The sequence below is a fragment of the Rhinoderma darwinii genome, unplaced genomic scaffold, assembly GCF_050947455.1.
Source record: "Rhinoderma darwinii isolate aRhiDar2 unplaced genomic scaffold, aRhiDar2.hap1 Scaffold_536, whole genome shotgun sequence".
Taxonomy (NCBI): Eukaryota; Metazoa; Chordata; class Amphibia; order Anura; family Rhinodermatidae; genus Rhinoderma; species Rhinoderma darwinii.
The window spans coordinates 203,958-227,299 of record NW_027464085.1 but is presented as its reverse complement, the minus strand read 5'-3'; the positions used below and the strand labels follow the sequence as shown (position 1 = coordinate 227,299).

General features: G+C 47.8%; 35 non-coding genes and 1 pseudogene across 35 annotated transcripts; all 36 read right to left on the bottom strand.

The window, feature by feature from the left end:
* Positions 1–242: 242 nt before the first annotated feature.
* LOC142722680 (U1 spliceosomal RNA) lies at positions 243–406 on the bottom strand. Its single transcript, XR_012874968.1, has one exon. It is a non-coding gene; the product is annotated as a U1 spliceosomal RNA (small nuclear RNA).
* Positions 407–999: 593 nt separating this feature from the next.
* LOC142722550 (U1 spliceosomal RNA) lies at positions 1,000–1,163 on the bottom strand. Its single transcript, XR_012874841.1, has one exon. It is a non-coding gene; the product is annotated as a U1 spliceosomal RNA (small nuclear RNA).
* Positions 1,164–1,630: 467 nt separating this feature from the next.
* LOC142722847 (U1 spliceosomal RNA) lies at positions 1,631–1,794 on the bottom strand. The gene has a single exon (XR_012875132.1). It is a non-coding gene; the product is annotated as a U1 spliceosomal RNA (small nuclear RNA).
* A 475-nt stretch (positions 1,795–2,269) lies between these two features.
* LOC142722679 (U1 spliceosomal RNA) lies at positions 2,270–2,433 on the bottom strand. Its single transcript, XR_012874967.1, has one exon. It is a non-coding gene; the product is annotated as a U1 spliceosomal RNA (small nuclear RNA).
* A 467-nt stretch (positions 2,434–2,900) lies between these two features.
* On the bottom strand, positions 2,901–3,064 carry LOC142722846 (U1 spliceosomal RNA). The gene has a single exon (XR_012875131.1). It is a non-coding gene; the product is annotated as a U1 spliceosomal RNA (small nuclear RNA).
* A 467-nt stretch (positions 3,065–3,531) lies between these two features.
* LOC142722844 (U1 spliceosomal RNA) lies at positions 3,532–3,695 on the bottom strand. The gene has a single exon (XR_012875129.1). It is a non-coding gene; the product is annotated as a U1 spliceosomal RNA (small nuclear RNA).
* A 467-nt stretch (positions 3,696–4,162) lies between these two features.
* Positions 4,163–4,326, bottom strand: LOC142722843 (U1 spliceosomal RNA). Its single transcript, XR_012875128.1, has one exon. It is a non-coding gene; the product is annotated as a U1 spliceosomal RNA (small nuclear RNA).
* A 475-nt stretch (positions 4,327–4,801) lies between these two features.
* Positions 4,802–4,965, bottom strand: LOC142722678 (U1 spliceosomal RNA). The gene has a single exon (XR_012874966.1). It is a non-coding gene; the product is annotated as a U1 spliceosomal RNA (small nuclear RNA).
* Positions 4,966–5,440: 475 nt separating this feature from the next.
* LOC142722677 (U1 spliceosomal RNA) lies at positions 5,441–5,604 on the bottom strand. The gene has a single exon (XR_012874965.1). It is a non-coding gene; the product is annotated as a U1 spliceosomal RNA (small nuclear RNA).
* A 467-nt stretch (positions 5,605–6,071) lies between these two features.
* On the bottom strand, positions 6,072–6,235 carry LOC142722841 (U1 spliceosomal RNA). The gene has a single exon (XR_012875127.1). It is a non-coding gene; the product is annotated as a U1 spliceosomal RNA (small nuclear RNA).
* A 467-nt stretch (positions 6,236–6,702) lies between these two features.
* LOC142722806 (U1 spliceosomal RNA) lies at positions 6,703–6,866 on the bottom strand. The gene has a single exon (XR_012875093.1). It is a non-coding gene; the product is annotated as a U1 spliceosomal RNA (small nuclear RNA).
* Positions 6,867–7,341: 475 nt separating this feature from the next.
* LOC142722675 (U1 spliceosomal RNA) lies at positions 7,342–7,505 on the bottom strand. The gene has a single exon (XR_012874964.1). It is a non-coding gene; the product is annotated as a U1 spliceosomal RNA (small nuclear RNA).
* Positions 7,506–8,098: 593 nt separating this feature from the next.
* On the bottom strand, positions 8,099–8,253 carry LOC142722902 (U1 spliceosomal RNA; annotated as a pseudogene).
* A 475-nt stretch (positions 8,254–8,728) lies between these two features.
* On the bottom strand, positions 8,729–8,892 carry LOC142722674 (U1 spliceosomal RNA). The gene has a single exon (XR_012874963.1). It is a non-coding gene; the product is annotated as a U1 spliceosomal RNA (small nuclear RNA).
* A 467-nt stretch (positions 8,893–9,359) lies between these two features.
* On the bottom strand, positions 9,360–9,523 carry LOC142722840 (U1 spliceosomal RNA). Its single transcript, XR_012875126.1, has one exon. It is a non-coding gene; the product is annotated as a U1 spliceosomal RNA (small nuclear RNA).
* Positions 9,524–9,998: 475 nt separating this feature from the next.
* On the bottom strand, positions 9,999–10,162 carry LOC142722672 (U1 spliceosomal RNA). The gene has a single exon (XR_012874961.1). It is a non-coding gene; the product is annotated as a U1 spliceosomal RNA (small nuclear RNA).
* A 467-nt stretch (positions 10,163–10,629) lies between these two features.
* LOC142722839 (U1 spliceosomal RNA) lies at positions 10,630–10,793 on the bottom strand. Its single transcript, XR_012875125.1, has one exon. It is a non-coding gene; the product is annotated as a U1 spliceosomal RNA (small nuclear RNA).
* Positions 10,794–11,260: 467 nt separating this feature from the next.
* Positions 11,261–11,424, bottom strand: LOC142722805 (U1 spliceosomal RNA). Its single transcript, XR_012875092.1, has one exon. It is a non-coding gene; the product is annotated as a U1 spliceosomal RNA (small nuclear RNA).
* Positions 11,425–11,899: 475 nt separating this feature from the next.
* Positions 11,900–12,063, bottom strand: LOC142722671 (U1 spliceosomal RNA). Its single transcript, XR_012874960.1, has one exon. It is a non-coding gene; the product is annotated as a U1 spliceosomal RNA (small nuclear RNA).
* A 467-nt stretch (positions 12,064–12,530) lies between these two features.
* LOC142722838 (U1 spliceosomal RNA) lies at positions 12,531–12,694 on the bottom strand. The gene has a single exon (XR_012875124.1). It is a non-coding gene; the product is annotated as a U1 spliceosomal RNA (small nuclear RNA).
* Positions 12,695–13,161: 467 nt separating this feature from the next.
* Positions 13,162–13,325, bottom strand: LOC142722837 (U1 spliceosomal RNA). The gene has a single exon (XR_012875123.1). It is a non-coding gene; the product is annotated as a U1 spliceosomal RNA (small nuclear RNA).
* A 475-nt stretch (positions 13,326–13,800) lies between these two features.
* LOC142722670 (U1 spliceosomal RNA) lies at positions 13,801–13,964 on the bottom strand. Its single transcript, XR_012874958.1, has one exon. It is a non-coding gene; the product is annotated as a U1 spliceosomal RNA (small nuclear RNA).
* Positions 13,965–14,431: 467 nt separating this feature from the next.
* On the bottom strand, positions 14,432–14,595 carry LOC142722836 (U1 spliceosomal RNA). Its single transcript, XR_012875122.1, has one exon. It is a non-coding gene; the product is annotated as a U1 spliceosomal RNA (small nuclear RNA).
* Positions 14,596–15,070: 475 nt separating this feature from the next.
* LOC142722669 (U1 spliceosomal RNA) lies at positions 15,071–15,234 on the bottom strand. Its single transcript, XR_012874957.1, has one exon. It is a non-coding gene; the product is annotated as a U1 spliceosomal RNA (small nuclear RNA).
* Positions 15,235–15,701: 467 nt separating this feature from the next.
* LOC142722835 (U1 spliceosomal RNA) lies at positions 15,702–15,865 on the bottom strand. Its single transcript, XR_012875121.1, has one exon. It is a non-coding gene; the product is annotated as a U1 spliceosomal RNA (small nuclear RNA).
* A 467-nt stretch (positions 15,866–16,332) lies between these two features.
* LOC142722804 (U1 spliceosomal RNA) lies at positions 16,333–16,496 on the bottom strand. The gene has a single exon (XR_012875091.1). It is a non-coding gene; the product is annotated as a U1 spliceosomal RNA (small nuclear RNA).
* Positions 16,497–16,971: 475 nt separating this feature from the next.
* Positions 16,972–17,135, bottom strand: LOC142722668 (U1 spliceosomal RNA). The gene has a single exon (XR_012874956.1). It is a non-coding gene; the product is annotated as a U1 spliceosomal RNA (small nuclear RNA).
* Positions 17,136–17,602: 467 nt separating this feature from the next.
* LOC142722834 (U1 spliceosomal RNA) lies at positions 17,603–17,766 on the bottom strand. Its single transcript, XR_012875120.1, has one exon. It is a non-coding gene; the product is annotated as a U1 spliceosomal RNA (small nuclear RNA).
* Positions 17,767–18,233: 467 nt separating this feature from the next.
* LOC142722832 (U1 spliceosomal RNA) lies at positions 18,234–18,397 on the bottom strand. Its single transcript, XR_012875118.1, has one exon. It is a non-coding gene; the product is annotated as a U1 spliceosomal RNA (small nuclear RNA).
* A 475-nt stretch (positions 18,398–18,872) lies between these two features.
* Positions 18,873–19,036, bottom strand: LOC142722667 (U1 spliceosomal RNA). Its single transcript, XR_012874955.1, has one exon. It is a non-coding gene; the product is annotated as a U1 spliceosomal RNA (small nuclear RNA).
* A 467-nt stretch (positions 19,037–19,503) lies between these two features.
* Positions 19,504–19,667, bottom strand: LOC142722830 (U1 spliceosomal RNA). The gene has a single exon (XR_012875117.1). It is a non-coding gene; the product is annotated as a U1 spliceosomal RNA (small nuclear RNA).
* A 475-nt stretch (positions 19,668–20,142) lies between these two features.
* Positions 20,143–20,306, bottom strand: LOC142722666 (U1 spliceosomal RNA). The gene has a single exon (XR_012874954.1). It is a non-coding gene; the product is annotated as a U1 spliceosomal RNA (small nuclear RNA).
* A 467-nt stretch (positions 20,307–20,773) lies between these two features.
* On the bottom strand, positions 20,774–20,937 carry LOC142722829 (U1 spliceosomal RNA). The gene has a single exon (XR_012875116.1). It is a non-coding gene; the product is annotated as a U1 spliceosomal RNA (small nuclear RNA).
* A 475-nt stretch (positions 20,938–21,412) lies between these two features.
* LOC142722664 (U1 spliceosomal RNA) lies at positions 21,413–21,576 on the bottom strand. Its single transcript, XR_012874953.1, has one exon. It is a non-coding gene; the product is annotated as a U1 spliceosomal RNA (small nuclear RNA).
* A 593-nt stretch (positions 21,577–22,169) lies between these two features.
* LOC142722538 (U1 spliceosomal RNA) lies at positions 22,170–22,333 on the bottom strand. The gene has a single exon (XR_012874829.1). It is a non-coding gene; the product is annotated as a U1 spliceosomal RNA (small nuclear RNA).
* A 475-nt stretch (positions 22,334–22,808) lies between these two features.
* On the bottom strand, positions 22,809–22,972 carry LOC142722663 (U1 spliceosomal RNA). Its single transcript, XR_012874952.1, has one exon. It is a non-coding gene; the product is annotated as a U1 spliceosomal RNA (small nuclear RNA).
* Between the last annotated feature and the right edge of the window lie 370 nt (positions 22,973–23,342).

Sequence of the window (23,342 nt, the reverse complement as noted above, 5' to 3'; positions counted from 1 at the left end):
CACAACATAGTACAGCAAAGGCACAGGTCCTACACTTTACGTTACACTCTGCACTAACATTGAGATAAAGCATCACATAGGAAAGCCACAAAACCAAAGGCAGCTGATAAGGGAGAGAGGAGTATCCAATCCTCTTGGCCACCCAGAGGTCAATTGATGGCTGGCTCGCTCGATCTAGCAAGTATCTCTGACTAGTAATAGTCAGCATTGAATAATAAGCACTGTTTTTCACCAGAGTAAATCAGGGGAAAGCGCGAACGCAGTCCCCCACTACCACAAATTATGCAGTCGAGTTTCCCGCATTTGGGGAAATCGCAGGGGTCAGCACACCCGAAGTGCAATGGATGAGCCTCACCCTGGGAGAACCACCTTAGTGATCATGGTATCTCCCCTGCCAGGTAAGTATGAGTTGCATAGCGCCTGCCAGACAGGCTCCCCTCACAAGAGGCCCTACTAAGTCGCTGAGGATTTTTCCTGGTTTTTGGTCCGAAGCAGGCCAAAGATCACCTGTCTGGATCCAACTGCGCCAAAAAACGGATGCACCTCATTGTACGGAGCCAGGGGTGTGCAGGCACCCCAAATTCCATAAGACACAGGCTCAAGTCTAAGCACTTCCAAGATGCACAGCAACCAGGGTATTAGCATATGGGGCGGCGGCTTCTGGTCAGAGCATTGCTGTGCCGATGAAGCAGTCCCCACATTTGCATGCCGTCACCTGTGAGACAGAGAGGAAGGATAGGTTAGGTTAGGGAAAGGCTCGCCATGCCCTGACTTCTCGAAGCCCAGCAGAAAAAGAAACTTCACTGATCACACTGTTGTTCATCCACGAGGGGGAGACAAAGGCTGCGTATACAGCTAAATATAAAGAGATAATGTACCACATTTTGGATTGAAAAACAGCTTTGTTGACAATCGGTGGTTAAATCACAAGCATACAAGTACCTCTGACTAGTAACAGTCAGCATTGAATAATAAGCACTGTTTTTCACCAGAGTAAATCAGGGGAAAGCGCGAACGCAGTCCCCCACTACCACAAATTATGCAGTCGAGTTTCCCGCATTTGGGGAAATCGCAGGGGTCAGCACACCCGAAGTGCAATGGATGAGCCTCACCCTGGGAGAACCACCTTAATGATCATGGTATCTCCCCTGCCAGGTAAGTATGAGTTGCATAGCGCCTGCCAGACAGGCTCCCCTCACAAGAGGCCCTACTAAGTCGCTGAGGATTTTTCCTGGTTTTTGGTCCGAAGCAGGCCAAAGATCACCTGTCTGCATCCACCTTTTTGGATTGAAAGCAGCTTTGTTAACAATCAGTGGTCAAATCACAAGCATACAGTATACCGTCAACCAGCCCAATCAATCAATATCTTTGACACAGGCTCAAAGTAGCACAACATAGTACAGCAAAGGCACAGGTCCTACACTTTACGTTACACTCTGCACTAACATTGAGATAAAGCATCACATAGGAAAGCCACAAAACCAAAGGCAGCTGATAAGGGAGAGAGGAGTATCCAATCCTCTTGGCCACCCAGAGGTCAATTGATGGCTGGCTCGCTCGATCTAGCAAGTATCTCTGACTAGTAATAGTCAGCATTGAATAATAAGCACTGTTTTTCACCAGAGTAAATCAGGGGAAAGCGCAAACGCAGTCCCCCACTACCACAAATTATGCAGTCGAGTTTCCCGCATTTGGGGAAATCGCAGGGGTCAGCACACCCGAAGTGCAATGGCTGAGCCTCACCCTGGGAGAACCACCTTAATGATCATGGTATCTCCCCTGCCAGGTAAGTATGAGTTGCATAGCGCCTGCCAGACAGGCTCCCCTCACAAGAGGCCCTACTAAGTCGCTGAGGATTTTTCCTGGTTTTTGGTCCGAAGCAGGCCAAAGATCACCTGTCTGCATCCACCTTTTTGGATTGAAAGCAGCTTTGTTAACAATCAGTGGTCAAATCACAAGCATACAGTATACCGTCAACCAGCCCAATCAATCAATATCTTTGACACAGGCTCAAAGTAGCACAACATAGTACAGCAAAGGCACAGGTCCTACACTTTACGTTACACTCTGCACTAACATTGAGATAAAGCATCACATAGGAAAGCCACAAAACCAAAGGCAGCTGATAAGGGAGAGAGGAGTATCCAATCCTCTTGGCCACCCAGAGGTCAATTGATGGCTGGCTCGCTCGATCGATCGATCTAGCAAGTATCTCTGACTAGTAATAGTCAGCATTGAATAATAAGCACTGTTTTTCACCAGAGTAAATCAGGGGAAAGCGCGAACGCAGTCCCCCACTACCACAAATTATGCAGTCGAGTTTCCCGCATTTGGGGAAATCGCAGGGGTCAGCACACCCGAAGTGCAATGGATGAGCCTCACCCTGGGAGAACCACCTTAGTGATCATGGTATCTCCCCTGCCAGGTAAGTATGAGTTGCATAGCGCCTGCCAGACAGGCTCCCCTCACAAGAGGCCCTACTAAGTCGCTGAGGATTTTTCCTGGTTTTTGGTCCGAAGCAGGCCAAAGATCACCTGTCTGCATCCACCTTTTTGGATTGAAAGCAGCTTTGTTAACAATCAGTGGTCAAATCACAAGCATACAGTATACCGTCAACCAGCCCAATCAATCAATATCTTTGACACAGGCTCAAAGTAGCACAACATAGTACAGCAAAGGCACAGGTCCTACACTTTACGTTACACTCTGCACTAACATTGAGATAAAGCATCACATAGGAAAGCCACAAAACCAAAGGCAGCTGATAAGGGAGAGAGGAGTATCCAATCCTCTTGGCCACCCAGAGGTCAATTGATGGCTGGCTCGCTCGATCTAGCAAGTATCTCTGACTAGTAATAGTCAGCATTGAATAATAAGCACTGTTTTTCACCAGAGTAAATCAGGGGAAAGCGCAAACGCAGTCCCCCACTACCACAAATTATGCAGTCGAGTTTCCCGCATTTGGGGAAATCGCAGGGGTCAGCACACCCGAAGTGCAATGGCTGAGCCTCACCCTGGGAGAACCACCTTAATGATCATGGTATCTCCCCTGCCAGGTAAGTATGAGTTGCATAGCGCCTGCCAGACAGGCTCCCCTCACAAGAGGCCCTACTAAGTCGCTGAGGATTTTTCCTGGTTTTTGGTCCGAAGCAGGCCAAAGATCACCTGTCTGCATCCACCTTTTTGGATTGAAAGCAGCTTTGTTAACAATCAGTGGTCAAATCACAAGCATACAGTATACCGTCAACCAGCCCAATCAATCAATATCTTTGACACAGGCTCAAAGTAGCACAACATAGTACAGCAAAGGCACAGGTCCTACACTTTACGTTACACTCTGCACTAACATTGAGATAAAGCATCACATAGGAAAGCCACAAAACCAAAGGCAGCTGATAAGGGAGAGAGGAGTATCCAATCCTCTTGGCCACCCAGAGGTCAATTGATGGCTGGCTCGCTCGATCTAGCAAGTATCTCTGACTAGTAATAGTCAGCATTGAATAATAAGCACTGTTTTTCACCAGAGTAAATCAGGGGAAAGCGCAAACGCAGTCCCCCACTACCACAAATTATGCAGTCGAGTTTCCCGCATTTGGGGAAATCGCAGGGGTCAGCACACCCGAAGTGCAATGGCTGAGCCTCACCCTGGGAGAACCACCTTAATGATCATGGTATCTCCCCTGCCAGGTAAGTATGAGTTGCATAGCGCCTGCCAGACAGGCTCCCCTCACAAGAGGCCCTACTAAGTCGCTGAGGATTTTTCCTGGTTTTTGGTCCGAAGCAGGCCAAAGATCACCTGTCTGCATCCACCTTTTTGGATTGAAAGCAGCTTTGTTAACAATCAGTGGTCAAATCACAAGCATACAGTATACCGTCAACCAGCCCAATCAATCAATATCTTTGACACAGGCTCAAAGTAGCACAACATAGTACAGCAAAGGCACAGGTCCTACACTTTACGTTACACTCTGCACTAACATTGAGATAAAGCATCACATAGGAAAGCCACAAAACCAAAGGCAGCTGATAAGGGAGAGAGGAGTATCCAATCCTCTTGGCCACCCAGAGGTCAATTGATGGCTGGCTCGCTCGATCTAGCAAGTATCTCTGACTAGTAATAGTCAGCATTGAATAATAAGCACTGTTTTTCACCAGAGTAAATCAGGGGAAAGCGCAAACGCAGTCCCCCACTACCACAAATTATGCAGTCGAGTTTCCCGCATTTGGGGAAATCGCAGGGGTCAGCACACCCGAAGTGCAATGGCTGAGCCTCACCCTGGGAGAACCACCTTAATGATCATGGTATCTCCCCTGCCAGGTAAGTATGAGTTGCATAGCGCCTGCCAGACAGGCTCCCCTCACAAGAGGCCCTACTAAGTCGCTGAGGATTTTTCCTGGTTTTTGGTCCGAAGCAGGCCAAAGATCACCTGTCTGCATCCACCTTTTTGGATTGAAAGCAGCTTTGTTAACAATCAGTGGTCAAATCACAAGCATACAGTATACCGTCAACCAGCCCAATCAATCAATATCTTTGACACAGGCTCAAAGTAGCACAACATAGTACAGCAAAGGCACAGGTCCTACACTTTACGTTACACTCTGCACTAACATTGAGATAAAGCATCACATAGGAAAGCCACAAAACCAAAGGCAGCTGATAAGGGAGAGAGGAGTATCCAATCCTCTTGGCCACCCAGAGGTCAATTGATGGCTGGCTCGCTCGATCGATCGATCTAGCAAGTATCTCTGACTAGTAATAGTCAGCATTGAATAATAAGCACTGTTTTTCACCAGAGTAAATCAGGGGAAAGCGCGAACGCAGTCCCCCACTACCACAAATTATGCAGTCGAGTTTCCCGCATTTGGGGAAATCGCAGGGGTCAGCACACCCGAAGTGCAATGGATGAGCCTCACCCTGGGAGAACCACCTTAGTGATCATGGTATCTCCCCTGCCAGGTAAGTATGAGTTGCATAGCGCCTGCCAGACAGGCTCCCCTCACAAGAGGCCCTACTAAGTCGCTGAGGATTTTTCCTGGTTTTTGGTCCGAAGCAGGCCAAAGATCACCTGTCTGCATCCACCTTTTTGGATTGAAAGCAGCTTTGTTAACAATCAGTGGTCAAATCACAAGCATACAGTATACCGTCAACCAGCCCAATCAATCAATATCTTTGACACAGGCTCAAAGTAGCACAACATAGTACAGCAAAGGCACAGGTCCTACACTTTACGTTACACTCTGCACTAACATTGAGATAAAGCATCACATAGGAAAGCCACAAAACCAAAGGCAGCTGATAAGGGAGAGAGGAGTATCCAATCCTCTTGGCCACCCAGAGGTCAATTGATGGCTGGCTCGCTCGATCGATCGATCTAGCAAGTATCTCTGACTAGTAATAGTCAGCATTGAATAATAAGCACTGTTTTTCACCAGAGTAAATCAGGGGAAAGCGCGAACGCAGTCCCCCACTACCACAAATTATGCAGTCGAGTTTCCCGCATTTGGGGAAATCGCAGGGGTCAGCACACCCGAAGTGCAATGGATGAGCCTCACCCTGGGAGAACCACCTTAGTGATCATGGTATCTCCCCTGCCAGGTAAGTATGAGTTGCATAGCGCCTGCCAGACAGGCTCCCCTCACAAGAGGCCCTACTAAGTCGCTGAGGATTTTTCCTGGTTTTTGGTCCGAAGCAGGCCAAAGATCACCTGTCTGCATCCACCTTTTTGGATTGAAAGCAGCTTTGTTAACAATCAGTGGTCAAATCACAAGCATACAGTATACCGTCAACCAGCCCAATCAATCAATATCTTTGACACAGGCTCAAAGTAGCACAACATAGTACAGCAAAGGCACAGGTCCTACACTTTACGTTACACTCTGCACTAACATTGAGATAAAGCATCACATAGGAAAGCCACAAAACCAAAGGCAGCTGATAAGGGAGAGAGGAGTATCCAATCCTCTTGGCCACCCAGAGGTCAATTGATGGCTGGCTCGCTCGATCTAGCAAGTATCTCTGACTAGTAATAGTCAGCATTGAATAATAAGCACTGTTTTTCACCAGAGTAAATCAGGGGAAAGCGCAAACGCAGTCCCCCACTACCACAAATTATGCAGTCGAGTTTCCCGCATTTGGGGAAATCGCAGGGGTCAGCACACCCGAAGTGCAATGGCTGAGCCTCACCCTGGGAGAACCACCTTAATGATCATGGTATCTCCCCTGCCAGGTAAGTATGAGTTGCATAGCGCCTGCCAGACAGGCTCCCCTCACAAGAGGCCCTACTAAGTCGCTGAGGATTTTTCCTGGTTTTTGGTCCGAAGCAGGCCAAAGATCACCTGTCTGCATCCACCTTTTTGGATTGAAAGCAGCTTTGTTAACAATCAGTGGTCAAATCACAAGCATACAGTATACCGTCAACCAGCCCAATCAATCAATATCTTTGACACAGGCTCAAAGTAGCACAACATAGTACAGCAAAGGCACAGGTCCTACACTTTACGTTACACTCTGCACTAACATTGAGATAAAGCATCACATAGGAAAGCCACAAAACCAAAGGCAGCTGATAAGGGAGAGAGGAGTATCCAATCCTCTTGGCCACCCAGAGGTCAATTGATGGCTGGCTCGCTCGATCTAGCAAGTATCTCTGACTAGTAATAGTCAGCATTGAATAATAAGCACTGTTTTTCACCAGAGTAAATCAGGGGAAAGCGCAAACGCAGTCCCCCACTACCACAAATTATGCAGTCGAGTTTCCCGCATTTGGGGAAATCGCAGGGGTCAGCACACCCGAAGTGCAATGGATGAGCCTCACCCTGGGAGAACCACCTTAATGATCATGGTATCTCCCCTGCCAGGTAAGTATGAGTTGCATAGCGCCTGCCAGACAGGCTCCCCTCACAAGAGGCCCTACTAAGTCGCTGAGGATTTTTCCTGGTTTTTGGTCCGAAGCAGGCCAAAGATCACCTGTCTGCATCCACCTTTTTGGATTGAAAGCAGCTTTGTTAACAATCAGTGGTCAAATCACAAGCATACAGTATACCGTCAACCAGCCCAATCAATCAATATCTTTGACACAGGCTCAAAGTAGCACAACATAGTACAGCAAAGGCACAGGTCCTACACTTTACGTTACACTCTGCACTAACATTGAGATAAAGCATCACATAGGAAAGCCACAAAACCAAAGGCAGCTGATAAGGGAGAGAGGAGTATCCAATCCTCTTGGCCACCCAGAGGTCAATTGATGGCTGGCTCGCTCGATCGATCGATCTAGCAAGTATCTCTGACTAGTAATAGTCAGCATTGAATAATAAGCACTGTTTTTCACCAGAGTAAATCAGGGGAAAGCGCGAACGCAGTCCCCCACTACCACAAATTATGCAGTCGAGTTTCCCGCATTTGGGGAAATCGCAGGGGTCAGCACACCCGAAGTGCAATGGATGAGCCTCACCCTGGGAGAACCACCTTAGTGATCATGGTATCTCCCCTGCCAGGTAAGTATGAGTTGCATAGCGCCTGCCAGACAGGCTCCCCTCACAAGAGGCCCTACTAAGTCGCTGAGGATTTTTCCTGGTTTTTGGTCCGAAGCAGGCCAAAGATCACCTGTCTGGATCCAACTGCGCCAAAAAACGGATGCACCTCATTGTACGGAGCCAGGGGTGTGCAGGCACCCCAAATTCCATAAGACACAGGCTCAAGTCTAAGCACTTCCAAGATGCACAGCAACCAGGGTATTAGCATATGGGGCGGCGGCTTCTGGTCAGAGCATTGCCGTGCCGATGAAGCAGTCCCCACATTTGCATGCCGTCACCTGTGAGACAGAGAGGAAGGATAGGTTAGGTTAGGGAAAGGCTCGCCATGCCCTGACTTCTCGAAGCCCAGCAGAAAAAGAAACTTCACTGATCACACTGTTGTTCATCCACGAGGGGGAGACAAAGGCTGCGTATACAGCTAAATATAAAGAGATAATGTACCACATTTTGGATTGAAAAACAGCTTTGTTGACAATCGGTGGTTAAATCACAAGCATACAAGTACCTCTGACTAGTAACAGTCAGCATTGAATAATAAGCACTGTTTTTCACCAGAGTAAATCAGGGGAAAGCGCGAACGCAGTCCCCCACTACCACAAATTATGCAGTCGCATTTGGGGAAATCGCAGGGGTCAGCACACCCGAAGTGCAATGGATGAGCCTCACCCTGGGAGAACCACCTTAATGATCATGGTATCTCCCCTGCCAGGTAAGTATGAGTTGCATAGCGCCTGCCAGACAGGCTCCCCTCACAAGAGGCCCTACTAAGTCGCTGAGGATTTTTCCTGGTTTTTGGTCCGAAGCAGGCCAAAGATCACCTGTCTGCATCCACCTTTTTGGATTGAAAGCAGCTTTGTTAACAATCAGTGGTCAAATCACAAGCATACAGTATACCGTCAACCAGCCCAATCAATCAATATCTTTGACACAGGCTCAAAGTAGCACAACATAGTACAGCAAAGGCACAGGTCCTACACTTTACGTTACACTCTGCACTAACATTGAGATAAAGCATCACATAGGAAAGCCACAAAACCAAAGGCAGCTGATAAGGGAGAGAGGAGTATCCAATCCTCTTGGCCACCCAGAGGTCAATTGATGGCTGGCTCGCTCGATCGATCGATCTAGCAAGTATCTCTGACTAGTAATAGTCAGCATTGAATAATAAGCACTGTTTTTCACCAGAGTAAATCAGGGGAAAGCGCGAACGCAGTCCCCCACTACCACAAATTATGCAGTCGAGTTTCCCGCATTTGGGGAAATCGCAGGGGTCAGCACACCCGAAGTGCAATGGATGAGCCTCACCCTGGGAGAACCACCTTAGTGATCATGGTATCTCCCCTGCCAGGTAAGTATGAGTTGCATAGCGCCTGCCAGACAGGCTCCCCTCACAAGAGGCCCTACTAAGTCGCTGAGGATTTTTCCTGGTTTTTGGTCCGAAGCAGGCCAAAGATCACCTGTCTGCATCCACCTTTTTGGATTGAAAGCAGCTTTGTTAACAATCAGTGGTCAAATCACAAGCATACAGTATACCGTCAACCAGCCCAATCAATCAATATCTTTGACACAGGCTCAAAGTAGCACAACATAGTACAGCAAAGGCACAGGTCCTACACTTTACGTTACACTCTGCACTAACATTGAGATAAAGCATCACATAGGAAAGCCACAAAACCAAAGGCAGCTGATAAGGGAGAGAGGAGTATCCAATCCTCTTGGCCACCCAGAGGTCAATTGATGGCTGGCTCGCTCGATCTAGCAAGTATCTCTGACTAGTAATAGTCAGCATTGAATAATAAGCACTGTTTTTCACCAGAGTAAATCAGGGGAAAGCGCAAACGCAGTCCCCCACTACCACAAATTATGCAGTCGAGTTTCCCGCATTTGGGGAAATCGCAGGGGTCAGCACACCCGAAGTGCAATGGCTGAGCCTCACCCTGGGAGAACCACCTTAATGATCATGGTATCTCCCCTGCCAGGTAAGTATGAGTTGCATAGCGCCTGCCAGACAGGCTCCCCTCACAAGAGGCCCTACTAAGTCGCTGAGGATTTTTCCTGGTTTTTGGTCCGAAGCAGGCCAAAGATCACCTGTCTGCATCCACCTTTTTGGATTGAAAGCAGCTTTGTTAACAATCAGTGGTCAAATCACAAGCATACAGTATACCGTCAACCAGCCCAATCAATCAATATCTTTGACACAGGCTCAAAGTAGCACAACATAGTACGGCAAAGGCACAGGTCCTACACTTTACGTTACACTCTGCACTAACATTGAGATAAAGCATCACATAGGAAAGCCACAAAACCAAAGGCAGCTGATAAGGGAGAGAGGAGTATCCAATCCTCTTGGCCACCCAGAGGTCAATTGATGGCTGGCTCGCTCGATCGATCGATCTAGCAAGTATCTCTGACTAGTAATAGTCAGCATTGAATAATAAGCACTGTTTTTCACCAGAGTAAATCAGGGGAAAGCGCGAACGCAGTCCCCCACTACCACAAATTATGCAGTCGAGTTTCCCGCATTTGGGGAAATCGCAGGGGTCAGCACACCCGAAGTGCAATGGATGAGCCTCACCCTGGGAGAACCACCTTAGTGATCATGGTATCTCCCCTGCCAGGTAAGTATGAGTTGCATAGCGCCTGCCAGACAGGCTCCCCTCACAAGAGGCCCTACTAAGTCGCTGAGGATTTTTCCTGGTTTTTGGTCCGAAGCAGGCCAAAGATCACCTGTCTGCATCCACCTTTTTGGATTGAAAGCAGCTTTGTTAACAATCAGTGGTCAAATCACAAGCATACAGTATACCGTCAACCAGCCCAATCAATCAATATCTTTGACACAGGCTCAAAGTAGCACAACATAGTACAGCAAAGGCACAGGTCCTACACTTTACGTTACACTCTGCACTAACATTGAGATAAAGCATCACATAGGAAAGCCACAAAACCAAAGGCAGCTGATAAGGGAGAGAGGAGTATCCAATCCTCTTGGCCACCCAGAGGTCAATTGATGGCTGGCTCGCTCGATCTAGCAAGTATCTCTGACTAGTAATAGTCAGCATTGAATAATAAGCACTGTTTTTCACCAGAGTAAATCAGGGGAAAGCGCAAACGCAGTCCCCCACTACCACAAATTATGCAGTCGAGTTTCCCGCATTTGGGGAAATCGCAGGGGTCAGCACACCCGAAGTGCAATGGCTGAGCCTCACCCTGGGAGAACCACCTTAATGATCATGGTATCTCCCCTGCCAGGTAAGTATGAGTTGCATAGCGCCTGCCAGACAGGCTCCCCTCACAAGAGGCCCTACTAAGTCGCTGAGGATTTTTCCTGGTTTTTGGTCCGAAGCAGGCCAAAGATCACCTGTCTGCATCCACCTTTTTGGATTGAAAGCAGCTTTGTTAACAATCAGTGGTCAAATCACAAGCATACAGTATACCGTCAACCAGCCCAATCAATCAATATCTTTGACACAGGCTCAAAGTAGCACAACATAGTACAGCAAAGGCACAGGTCCTACACTTTACGTTACACTCTGCACTAACATTGAGATAAAGCATCACATAGGAAAGCCACAAAACCAAAGGCAGCTGATAAGGGAGAGAGGAGTATCCAATCCTCTTGGCCACCCAGAGGTCAATTGATGGCTGGCTCGCTCGATCTAGCAAGTATCTCTGACTAGTAATAGTCAGCATTGAATAATAAGCACTGTTTTTCACCAGAGTAAATCAGGGGAAAGCGCAAACGCAGTCCCCCACTACCACAAATTATGCAGTCGAGTTTCCCGCATTTGGGGAAATCGCAGGGGTCAGCACACCCGAAGTGCAATGGATGAGCCTCACCCTGGGAGAACCACCTTAATGATCATGGTATCTCCCCTGCCAGGTAAGTATGAGTTGCATAGCGCCTGCCAGACAGGCTCCCCTCACAAGAGGCCCTACTAAGTCGCTGAGGATTTTTCCTGGTTTTTGGTCCGAAGCAGGCCAAAGATCACCTGTCTGCATCCACCTTTTTGGATTGAAAGCAGCTTTGTTAACAATCAGTGGTCAAATCACAAGCATACAGTATACCGTCAACCAGCCCAATCAATCAATATCTTTGACACAGGCTCAAAGTAGCACAACATAGTACAGCAAAGGCACAGGTCCTACACTTTACGTTACACTCTGCACTAACATTGAGATAAAGCATCACATAGGAAAGCCACAAAACCAAAGGCAGCTGATAAGGGAGAGAGGAGTATCCAATCCTCTTGGCCACCCAGAGGTCAATTGATGGCTGGCTCGCTCGATCGATCGATCTAGCAAGTATCTCTGACTAGTAATAGTCAGCATTGAATAATAAGCACTGTTTTTCACCAGAGTAAATCAGGGGAAAGCGCGAACGCAGTCCCCCACTACCACAAATTATGCAGTCGAGTTTCCCGCATTTGGGGAAATCGCAGGGGTCAGCACACCCGAAGTGCAATGGATGAGCCTCACCCTGGGAGAACCACCTTAGTGATCATGGTATCTCCCCTGCCAGGTAAGTATGAGTTGCATAGCGCCTGCCAGACAGGCTCCCCTCACAAGAGGCCCTACTAAGTCGCTGAGGATTTTTCCTGGTTTTTGGTCCGAAGCAGGCCAAAGATCACCTGTCTGCATCCACCTTTTTGGATTGAAAGCAGCTTTGTTAACAATCAGTGGTCAAATCACAAGCATACAGTATACCGTCAACCAGCCCAATCAATCAATATCTTTGACACAGGCTCAAAGTAGCACAACATAGTACAGCAAAGGCACAGGTCCTACACTTTACGTTACACTCTGCACTAACATTGAGATAAAGCATCACATAGGAAAGCCACAAAACCAAAGGCAGCTGATAAGGGAGAGAGGAGTATCCAATCCTCTTGGCCACCCAGAGGTCAATTGATGGCTGGCTCGCTCGATCTAGCAAGTATCTCTGACTAGTAATAGTCAGCATTGAATAATAAGCACTGTTTTTCACCAGAGTAAATCAGGGGAAAGCGCAAACGCAGTCCCCCACTACCACAAATTATGCAGTCGAGTTTCCCGCATTTGGGGAAATCGCAGGGGTCAGCACACCCGAAGTGCAATGGCTGAGCCTCACCCTGGGAGAACCACCTTAATGATCATGGTATCTCCCCTGCCAGGTAAGTATGAGTTGCATAGCGCCTGCCAGACAGGCTCCCCTCACAAGAGGCCCTACTAAGTCGCTGAGGATTTTTCCTGGTTTTTGGTCCGAAGCAGGCCAAAGATCACCTGTCTGCATCCACCTTTTTGGATTGAAAGCAGCTTTGTTAACAATCAGTGGTCAAATCACAAGCATACAGTATACCGTCAACCAGCCCAATCAATCAATATCTTTGACACAGGCTCAAAGTAGCACAACATAGTACAGCAAAGGCACAGGTCCTACACTTTACGTTACACTCTGCACTAACATTGAGATAAAGCATCACATAGGAAAGCCACAAAACCAAAGGCAGCTGATAAGGGAGAGAGGAGTATCCAATCCTCTTGGCCACCCAGAGGTCAATTGATGGCTGGCTCGCTCGATCTAGCAAGTATCTCTGACTAGTAATAGTCAGCATTGAATAATAAGCACTGTTTTTCACCAGAGTAAATCAGGGGAAAGCGCAAACGCAGTCCCCCACTACCACAAATTATGCAGTCGAGTTTCCCGCATTTGGGGAAATCGCAGGGGTCAGCACACCCGAAGTGCAATGGCTGAGCCTCACCCTGGGAGAACCACCTTAATGATCATGGTATCTCCCCTGCCAGGTAAGTATGAGTTGCATAGCGCCTGCCAGACAGGCTCCCCTCACAAGAGGCCCTACTAAGTCGCTGAGGATTTTTCCTGGTTTTTGGTCCGAAGCAGGCCAAAGATCACCTGTCTGCATCCACCTTTTTGGATTGAAAGCAGCTTTGTTAACAATCAGTGGTCAAATCACAAGCATACAGTATACCGTCAACCAGCCCAATCAATCAATATCTTTGACACAGGCTCAAAGTAGCACAACATAGTACAGCAAAGGCACAGGTCCTACACTTTACGTTACACTCTGCACTAACATTGAGATAAAGCATCACATAGGAAAGCCACAAAACCAAAGGCAGCTGATAAGGGAGAGAGGAGTATCCAATCCTCTTGGCCACCCAGAGGTCAATTGATGGCTGGCTCGCTCGATCGATCGATCTAGCAAGTATCTCTGACTAGTAATAGTCAGCATTGATTAATAAGCACTGTTTTTCACCAGAGTAAATCAGGGGAAAGCGCGAACGCAGTCCCCCACTACCACAAATTATGCAGTCGAGTTTCCCGCATTTGGGGAAATCGCAGGGGTCAGCACACCCGAAGTGCAATGGATGAGCCTCACCCTGGGAGAACCACCTTAGTGATCATGGTATCTCCCCTGCCAGGTAAGTATGAGTTGCATAGCGCCTGCCAGACAGGCTCCCCTCACAAGAGGCCCTACTAAGTCGCTGAGGATTTTTCCTGGTTTTTGGTCCGAAGCAGGCCAAAGATCACCTGTCTGCATCCACCTTTTTGGATTGAAAGCAGCTTTGTTAACAATCAGTGGTCAAATCACAAGCATACAGTATACCGTCAACCAGCCCAATCAATCAATATCTTTGACACAGGCTCAAAGTAGCACAACATAGTACAGCAAAGGCACAGGTCCTACACTTTACGTTACACTCTGCACTAACATTGAGATAAAGCATCACATAGGAAAGCCACAAAACCAAAGGCAGCTGATAAGGGAGAGAGGAGTATCCAATCCTCTTGGCCACCCAGAGGTCAATTGATGGCTGGCTCGCTCGATCTAGCAAGTATCTCTGACTAGTAATAGTCAGCATTGAATAATAAGCACTGTTTTTCACCAGAGTAAATCAGGGGAAAGCGCAAACGCAGTCCCCCACTACCACAAATTATGCAGTCGAGTTTCCCGCATTTGGGGAAATCGCAGGGGTCAGCACACCCGAAGTGCAATGGCTGAGCCTCACCCTGGGAGAACCACCTTAATGATCATGGTATCTCCCCTGCCAGGTAAGTATGAGTTGCATAGCGCCTGCCAGACAGGCTCCCCTCACAAGAGGCCCTACTAAGTCGCTGAGGATTTTTCCTGGTTTTTGGTCCGAAGCAGGCCAAAGATCACCTGTCTGCATCCACCTTTTTGGATTGAAAGCAGCTTTGTTAACAATCAGTGGTCAAATCACAAGCATACAGTATACCGTCAACCAGCCCAATCAATCAATATCTTTGACACAGGCTCAAAGTAGCACAACATAGTACAGCAAAGGCACAGGTCCTACACTTTACGTTACACTCTGCACTAACATTGAGATAAAGCATCACATAGGAAAGCCACAAAACCAAAGGCAGCTGATAAGGGAGAGAGGAGTATCCAATCCTCTTGGCCACCCAGAGGTCAATTGATGGCTGGCTCGCTCGATCGATCGATCTAGCAAGTATCTCTGACTAGTAATAGTCAGCATTGATTAATAAGCACTGTTTTTCACCAGAGTAAATCAGGGGAAAGCGCGAACGCAGTCCCCCACTACCACAAATTATGCAGTCGAGTTTCCCGCATTTGGGGAAATCGCAGGGGTCAGCACACCCGAAGTGCAATGGATGAGCCTCACCCTGGGAGAACCACCTTAGTGATCATGGTATCTCCCCTGCCAGGTAAGTATGAGTTGCATAGCGCCTGCCAGACAGGCTCCCCTCACAAGAGGCCCTACTAAGTCGCTGAGGATTTTTCCTGGTTTTTGGTCCGAAGCAGGCCAAAGATCACCTGTCTGCATCCACCTTTTTGGATTGAAAGCAGCTTTGTTAACAATCAGTGGTCAAATCACAAGCATACAGTATACCGTCAACCAGCCCAATCAATCAATATCTTTGACACAGGCTCAAAGTAGCACAACATAGTACAGCAAAGGCACAGGTCCTACACTTTACGTTACACTCTGCACTAACATTGAGATAAAGCATCACATAGGAAAGCCACAAAACCAAAGGCAGCTGATAAGGGAGAGAGGAGTATCCAATCCTCTTGGCCACCCAGAGGTCAATTGATGGCTGGCTCGCTCGATCTAGCAAGTATCTCTGACTAGTAATAGTCAGCATTGAATAATAAGCACTGTTTTTCACCAGAGTAAATCAGGGGAAAGCGCAAACGCAGTCCCCCACTACCACAAATTATGCAGTCGAGTTTCCCGCATTTGGGGAAATCGCAGGGGTCAGCACACCCGAAGTGCAATGGCTGAGCCTCACCCTGGGAGAACCACCTTAATGATCATGGTATCTCCCCTGCCAGGTAAGTATGAGTTGCATAGCGCCTGCCAGACAGGCTCCCCTCACAAGAGGCCCTACTAAGTCGCTGAGGATTTTTCCTGGTTTTTGGTCCGAAGCAGGCCAAAGATCACCTGTCTGCATCCACCTTTTTGGATTGAAAGCAGCTTTGTTAACAATCAGTGGTCAAATCACAAGCATACAGTATACCGTCAACCAGCCCAATCAATCAATATCTTTGACACAGGCTCAAAGTAGCACAACATAGTACAGCAAAGGCACAGGTCCTACACTTTACGTTACACTCTGCACTAACATTGAGATAAAGCATCACATAGGAAAGCCACAAAACCAAAGGCAGCTGATAAGGGAGAGAGGAGTATCCAATCCTCTTGGCCACCCAGAGGTCAATTGATGGCTGGCTCGCTCGATCTAGCAAGTATCTCTGACTAGTAATAGTCAGCATTGAATAATAAGCACTGTTTTTCACCAGAGTAAATCAGGGGAAAGCGCAAACGCAGTCCCCCACTACCACAAATTATGCAGTCGAGTTTCCCGCATTTGGGGAAATCGCAGGGGTCAGCACACCCGAAGTGCAATGGATGAGCCTCACCCTGGGAGAACCACCTTAATGATCATGGTATCTCCCCTGCCAGGTAAGTATGAGTTGCATAGCGCCTGCCAGACAGGCTCCCCTCACAAGAGGCCCTACTAAGTCGCTGAGGATTTTTCCTGGTTTTTGGTCCGAAGCAGGCCAAAGATCACCTGTCTGCATCCACCTTTTTGGATTGAAAGCAGCTTTGTTAACAATCAGTGGTCAAATCACAAGCATACAGTATACCGTCAACCAGCCCAATCAATCAATATCTTTGACACAGGCTCAAAGTAGCACAACATAGTACAGCAAAGGCACAGGTCCTACACTTTACGTTACACTCTGCACTAACATTGAGATAAAGCATCACATAGGAAAGCCACAAAACCAAAGGCAGCTGATAAGGGAGAGAGGAGTATCCAATCCTCTTGGCCACCCAGAGGTCAATTGATGGCTGGCTCGCTCGATCGATCGATCTAGCAAGTATCTCTGACTAGTAATAGTCAGCATTGAATAATAAGCACTGTTTTTCACCAGAGTAAATCAGGGGAAAGCGCGAACGCAGTCCCCCACTACCACAAATTATGCAGTCGAGTTTCCCGCATTTGGGGAAATCGCAGGGGTCAGCACACCCGAAGTGCAATGGATGAGCCTCACCCTGGGAGAACCACCTTAGTGATCATGGTATCTCCCCTGCCAGGTAAGTATGAGTTGCATAGCGCCTGCCAGACAGGCTCCCCTCACAAGAGGCCCTACTAAGTCGCTGAGGATTTTTCCTGGTTTTTGGTCCGAAGCAGGCCAAAGATCACCTGTCTGCATCCACCTTTTTGGATTGAAAGCAGCTTTGTTAACAATCAGTGGTCAAATCACAAGCATACAGTATACCGTCAACCAGCCCAATCAATCAATATCTTTGACACAGGCTCAAAGTAGCACAACATAGTACAGCAAAGGCACAGGTCCTACACTTTACGTTACACTCTGCACTAACATTGAGATAAAGCATCACATAGGAAAGCCACAAAACCAAAGGCAGCTGATAAGGGAGAGAGGAGTATCCAATCCTCTTGGCCACCCAGAGGTCAATTGATGGCTGGCTCGCTCGATCTAGCAAGTATCTCTGACTAGTAATAGTCAGCATTGAATAATAAGCACTGTTTTTCACCAGAGTAAATCAGGGGAAAGCGCAAACGCAGTCCCCCACTACCACAAATTATGCAGTCGAGTTTCCCGCATTTGGGGAAATCGCAGGGGTCAGCACACCCGAAGTGCAATGGCTGAGCCTCACCCTGGGAGAACCACCTTAATGATCATGGTATCTCCCCTGCCAGGTAAGTATGAGTTGCATAGCGCCTGCCAGACAGGCTCCCCTCACAAGAGGCCCTACTAAGTCGCTGAGGATTTTTCCTGGTTTTTGGTCCGAAGCAGGCCAAAGATCACCTGTCTGCATCCACCTTTTTGGATTGAAAGCAGCTTTGTTAACAATCAGTGGTCAAATCACAAGCATACAGTATACCGTCAACCAGCCCAATCAATCAATATCTTTGACACAGGCTCAAAGTAGCACAACATAGTACAGCAAAGGCACAGGTCCTACACTTTACGTTACACTCTGCACTAACATTGAGATAAAGCATCACATAGGAAAGCCACAAAACCAAAGGCAGCTGATAAGGGAGAGAGGAGTATCCAATCCTCTTGGCCACCCAGAGGTCAATTGATGGCTGGCTCGCTCGATCTAGCAAGTATCTCTGACTAGTAATAGTCAGCATTGAATAATAAGCACTGTTTTTCACCAGAGTAAATCAGGGGAAAGCGCAAACGCAGTCCCCCACTACCACAAATTATGCAGTCGAGTTTCCCGCATTTGGGGAAATCGCAGGGGTCAGCACACCCGAAGTGCAATGGCTGAGCCTCACCCTGGGAGAACCACCTTAATGATCATGGTATCTCCCCTGCCAGGTAAGTATGAGTTGCATAGCGCCTGCCAGACAGGCTCCCCTCACAAGAGGCCCTACTAAGTCGCTGAGGATTTTTCCTGGTTTTTGGTCCGAAGCAGGCCAAAGATCACCTGTCTGCATCCACCTTTTTGGATTGAAAGCAGCTTTGTTAACAATCAGTGGTCAAATCACAAGCATACAGTATACCGTCAACCAGCCCAATCAATCAATATCTTTGACACAGGCTCAAAGTAGCACAACATAGTACAGCAAAGGCACAGGTCCTACACTTTACGTTACACTCTGCACTAACATTGAGATAAAGCATCACATAGGAAAGCCACAAAACCAAAGGCAGCTGATAAGGGAGAGAGGAGTATCCAATCCTCTTGGCCACCCAGAGGTCAATTGATGGCTGGCTCGCTCGATCGATCGATCTAGCAAGTATCTCTGACTAGTAATAGTCAGCATTGATTAATAAGCACTGTTTTTCACCAGAGTAAATCAGGGGAAAGCGCGAACGCAGTCCCCCACTACCACAAATTATGCAGTCGAGTTTCCCGCATTTGGGGAAATCGCAGGGGTCAGCACACCCGAAGTGCAATGGATGAGCCTCACCCTGGGAGAACCACCTTAGTGATCATGGTATCTCCCCTGCCAGGTAAGTATGAGTTGCATAGCGCCTGCCAGACAGGCTCCCCTCACAAGAGGCCCTACTAAGTCGCTGAGGATTTTTCCTGGTTTTTGGTCCGAAGCAGGCCAAAGATCACCTGTCTGCATCCACCTTTTTGGATTGAAAGCAGCTTTGTTAACAATCAGTGGTCAAATCACAAGCATACAGTATACCGTCAACCAGCCCAATCAATCAATATCTTTGACACAGGCTCAAAGTAGCACAACATAGTACAGCAAAGGCACAGGTCCTACACTTTACGTTACACTCTGCACTAACATTGAGATAAAGCATCACATAGGAAAGCCACAAAACCAAAGGCAGCTGATAAGGGAGAGAGGAGTATCCAATCCTCTTGGCCACCCAGAGGTCAATTGATGGCTGGCTCGCTCGATCTAGCAAGTATCTCTGACTAGTAATAGTCAGCATTGAATAATAAGCACTGTTTTTCACCAGAGTAAATCAGGGGAAAGCGCAAACGCAGTCCCCCACTACCACAAATTATGCAGTCGAGTTTCCCGCATTTGGGGAAATCGCAGGGGTCAGCACACCCGAAGTGCAATGGCTGAGCCTCACCCTGGGAGAACCACCTTAATGATCATGGTATCTCCCCTGCCAGGTAAGTATGAGTTGCATAGCGCCTGCCAGACAGGCTCCCCTCACAAGAGGCCCTACTAAGTCGCTGAGGATTTTTCCTGGTTTTTGGTCCGAAGCAGGCCAAAGATCACCTGTCTGCATCCACCTTTTTGGATTGAAAGCAGCTTTGTTAACAATCAGTGGTCAAATCACAAGCATACAGTATACCGTCAACCAGCCCAATCAATCAATATCTTTGACACAGGCTCAAAGTAGCACAACATAGTACAGCAAAGGCACAGGTCCTACACTTTACGTTACACTCTGCACTAACATTGAGATAAAGCATCACATAGGAAAGCCACAAAACCAAAGGCAGCTGATAAGGGAGAGAGGAGTATCCAATCCTCTTGGCCACCCAGAGGTCAATTGATGGCTGGCTCGCTCGATCGATCGATCTAGCAAGTATCTCTGACTAGTAATAGTCAGCATTGATTAATAAGCACTGTTTTTCACCAGAGTAAATCAGGGGAAAGCGCGAACGCAGTCCCCCACTACCACAAATTATGCAGTCGAGTTTCCCGCATTTGGGGAAATCGCAGGGGTCAGCACACCCGAAGTGCAATGGATGAGCCTCACCCTGGGAGAACCACCTTAGTGATCATGGTATCTCCCCTGCCAGGTAAGTATGAGTTGCATAGCGCCTGCCAGACAGGCTCCCCTCACAAGAGGCCCTACTAAGTCGCTGAGGATTTTTCCTGGTTTTTGGTCCGAAGCAGGCCAAAGATCACCTGTCTGCATCCACCTTTTTGGATTGAAAGCAGCTTTGTTAACAATCAGTGGTCAAATCACAAGCATACAGTATACCGTCAACCAGCCCAATCAATCAATATCTTTGACACAGGCTCAAAGTAGCACAACATAGTACAGCAAAGGCACAGGTCCTACACTTTACGTTACACTCTGCACTAACATTGAGATAAAGCATCACATAGGAAAGCCACAAAACCAAAGGCAGCTGATAAGGGAGAGAGGAGTATCCAATCCTCTTGGCCACCCAGAGGTCAATTGATGGCTGGCTCGCTCGATCTAGCAAGTATCTCTGACTAGTAATAGTCAGCATTGAATAATAAGCACTGTTTTTCACCAGAGTAAATCAGGGGAAAGCGCAAACGCAGTCCCCCACTACCACAAATTATGCAGTCGAGTTTCCCGCATTTGGGGAAATCGCAGGGGTCAGCACACCCGAAGTGCAATGGCTGAGCCTCACCCTGGGAGAACCACCTTAATGATCATGGTATCTCCCCTGCCAGGTAAGTATGAGTTGCATAGCGCCTGCCAGACAGGCTCCCCTCACAAGAGGCCCTACTAAGTCGCTGAGGATTTTTCCTGGTTTTTGGTCCGAAGCAGGCCAAAGATCACCTGTCTGCATCCACCTTTTTGGATTGAAAGCAGCTTTGTTAACAATCAGTGGTCAAATCACAAGCATACAGTATACCGTCAACCAGCCCAATCAATCAATATCTTTGACACAGGCTCAAAGTAGCACAACATAGTACAGCAAAGGCACAGGTCCTACACTTTACGTTACACTCTGCACTAACATTGAGATAAAGCATCACATAGGAAAGCCACAAAACCAAAGGCAGCTGATAAGGGAGAGAGGAGTATCCAATCCTCTTGGCCACCCAGAGGTCAATTGATGGCTGGCTCGCTCGATCGATCGATCTAGCAAGTATCTCTGACTAGTAATAGTCAGCATTGAATAATAAGCACTGTTTTTCACCAGAGTAAATCAGGGGAAAGCGCGAACGCAGTCCCCCACTACCACAAATTATGCAGTCGAGTTTCCCGCATTTGGGGAAATCGCAGGGGTCAGCACACCCGAAGTGCAATGGATGAGCCTCACCCTGGGAGAACCACCTTAGTGATCATGGTATCTCCCCTGCCAGGTAAGTATGAGTTGCATAGCGCCTGCCAGACAGGCTCCCCTCACAAGAGGCCCTACTAAGTCGCTGAGGATTTTTCCTGGTTTTTGGTCCGAAGCAGGCCAAAGATCACCTGTCTGGATCCAACTGCGCCAAAAAACGGATGCACCTCATTGTACGGAGCCAGGGGTGTGCAGGCACCCCAAATTCCATAAGACACAGGCTCAAGTCTAAGCACTTCCAAGATGCACAGCAACCAGGGTATTAGCATATGGGGCGGCGGCTTCTGGTCAGAGCATTGCCGTGCCGATGAAGCAGTCCCCACATTTGCATGCCGTCACCTGTGAGACAGAGAGGAAGGATAGGTTAGGTTAGGGAAAGGCTCGCCATGCCCTGACTTCTCGAAGCCCAGCAGAAAAAGAAACTTCACTGATCACACTGTTGTTCATCCACGAGGGGGAGACAAAGGCTGCGTATACAGCTAAATATAAAGAGATAATGTACCACATTTTGGATTGAAAAACAGCTTTGTTGACAATCGGTGGTTAAATCACAAGCATACAAGTACCTCTGACTAGTAACAGTCAGCATTGAATAATAAGCACTGTTTTTCACCAGAGTAAATCAGGGGAAAGCGCGAACGCAGTCCCCCACTACCACAAATTATGCAGTCGAGTTTCCCGCATTTGGGGAAATCGCAGGGGTCAGCACACCCGAAGTGCAATGGATGAGCCTCACCCTGGGAGAACCACCTTAATGATCATGGTATCTCCCCTGCCAGGTAAGTATGAGTTGCATAGCGCCTGCCAGACAGGCTCCCCTCACAAGAGGCCCTACTAAGTCGCTGAGGATTTTTCCTGGTTTTTGGTCCGAAGCAGGCCAAAGATCACCTGTCTGCATCCACCTTTTTGGATTGAAAGCAGCTTTGTTAACAATCAGTGGTCAAATCACAAGCATACAGTATACCGTCAACCAGCCCAATCAATCAATATCTTTGACACAGGCTCAAAGTAGCACAACATAGTACAGCAAAGGCACAGGTCCTACACTTTACGTTACACTCTGCACTAACATTGAGATAAAGCATCACATAGGAAAGCCACAAAACCAAAGGCAGCTGATAAGGGAGAGAGGAGTATCCAATCCTCTTGGCCACCCAGAGGTCAATTGATGGCTGGCTCGCTCGATCGATCGATCTAGCAAGTATCTCTGACTAGTAATAGTCAGCATTGAATAATAAGCACTGTTTTTCACCAGAGTAAATCAGGGGAAAGCGCGAACGCAGTCCCCCACTACCACAAATTATGCAGTCGAGTTTCCCGCATTTGGGGAAATCGCAGGGGTCAGCACACCCGAAGTGCAATGGATGAGCCTCACCCTGGGAGAACCACCTTAGTGATCATGGTATCTCCCCTGCCAGGTAAGTATGAGTTGCATAGCGCCTGCCAGACAGGCTCCCCTCACAAGAGGCCCTACTAAGTCGCTGAGGATTTTTCCTGGTTTTTGGTCCGAAGCAGGCCAAAGATCACCTGTCTGCATCCACCTTTTTGGATTGAAAGCAGCTTTGTTAACAATCAGTGGTCAAATCACAAGCATACAGTATACCGTCAACCAGCCCAATCAATCAATATCTTTGACACAGGCTCAAAGTAGCACAACATAGTACAGCAAAGGCACAGGTCCTACACTTTACGTTACACTCTGCACTAACATTGAGATAAAGCATCACATAGGAAAGCCACAAAACCAAAGGCAGCTGATAAGGGAGAGAGGAGTATCCAATCCTCTTGGCCACCCA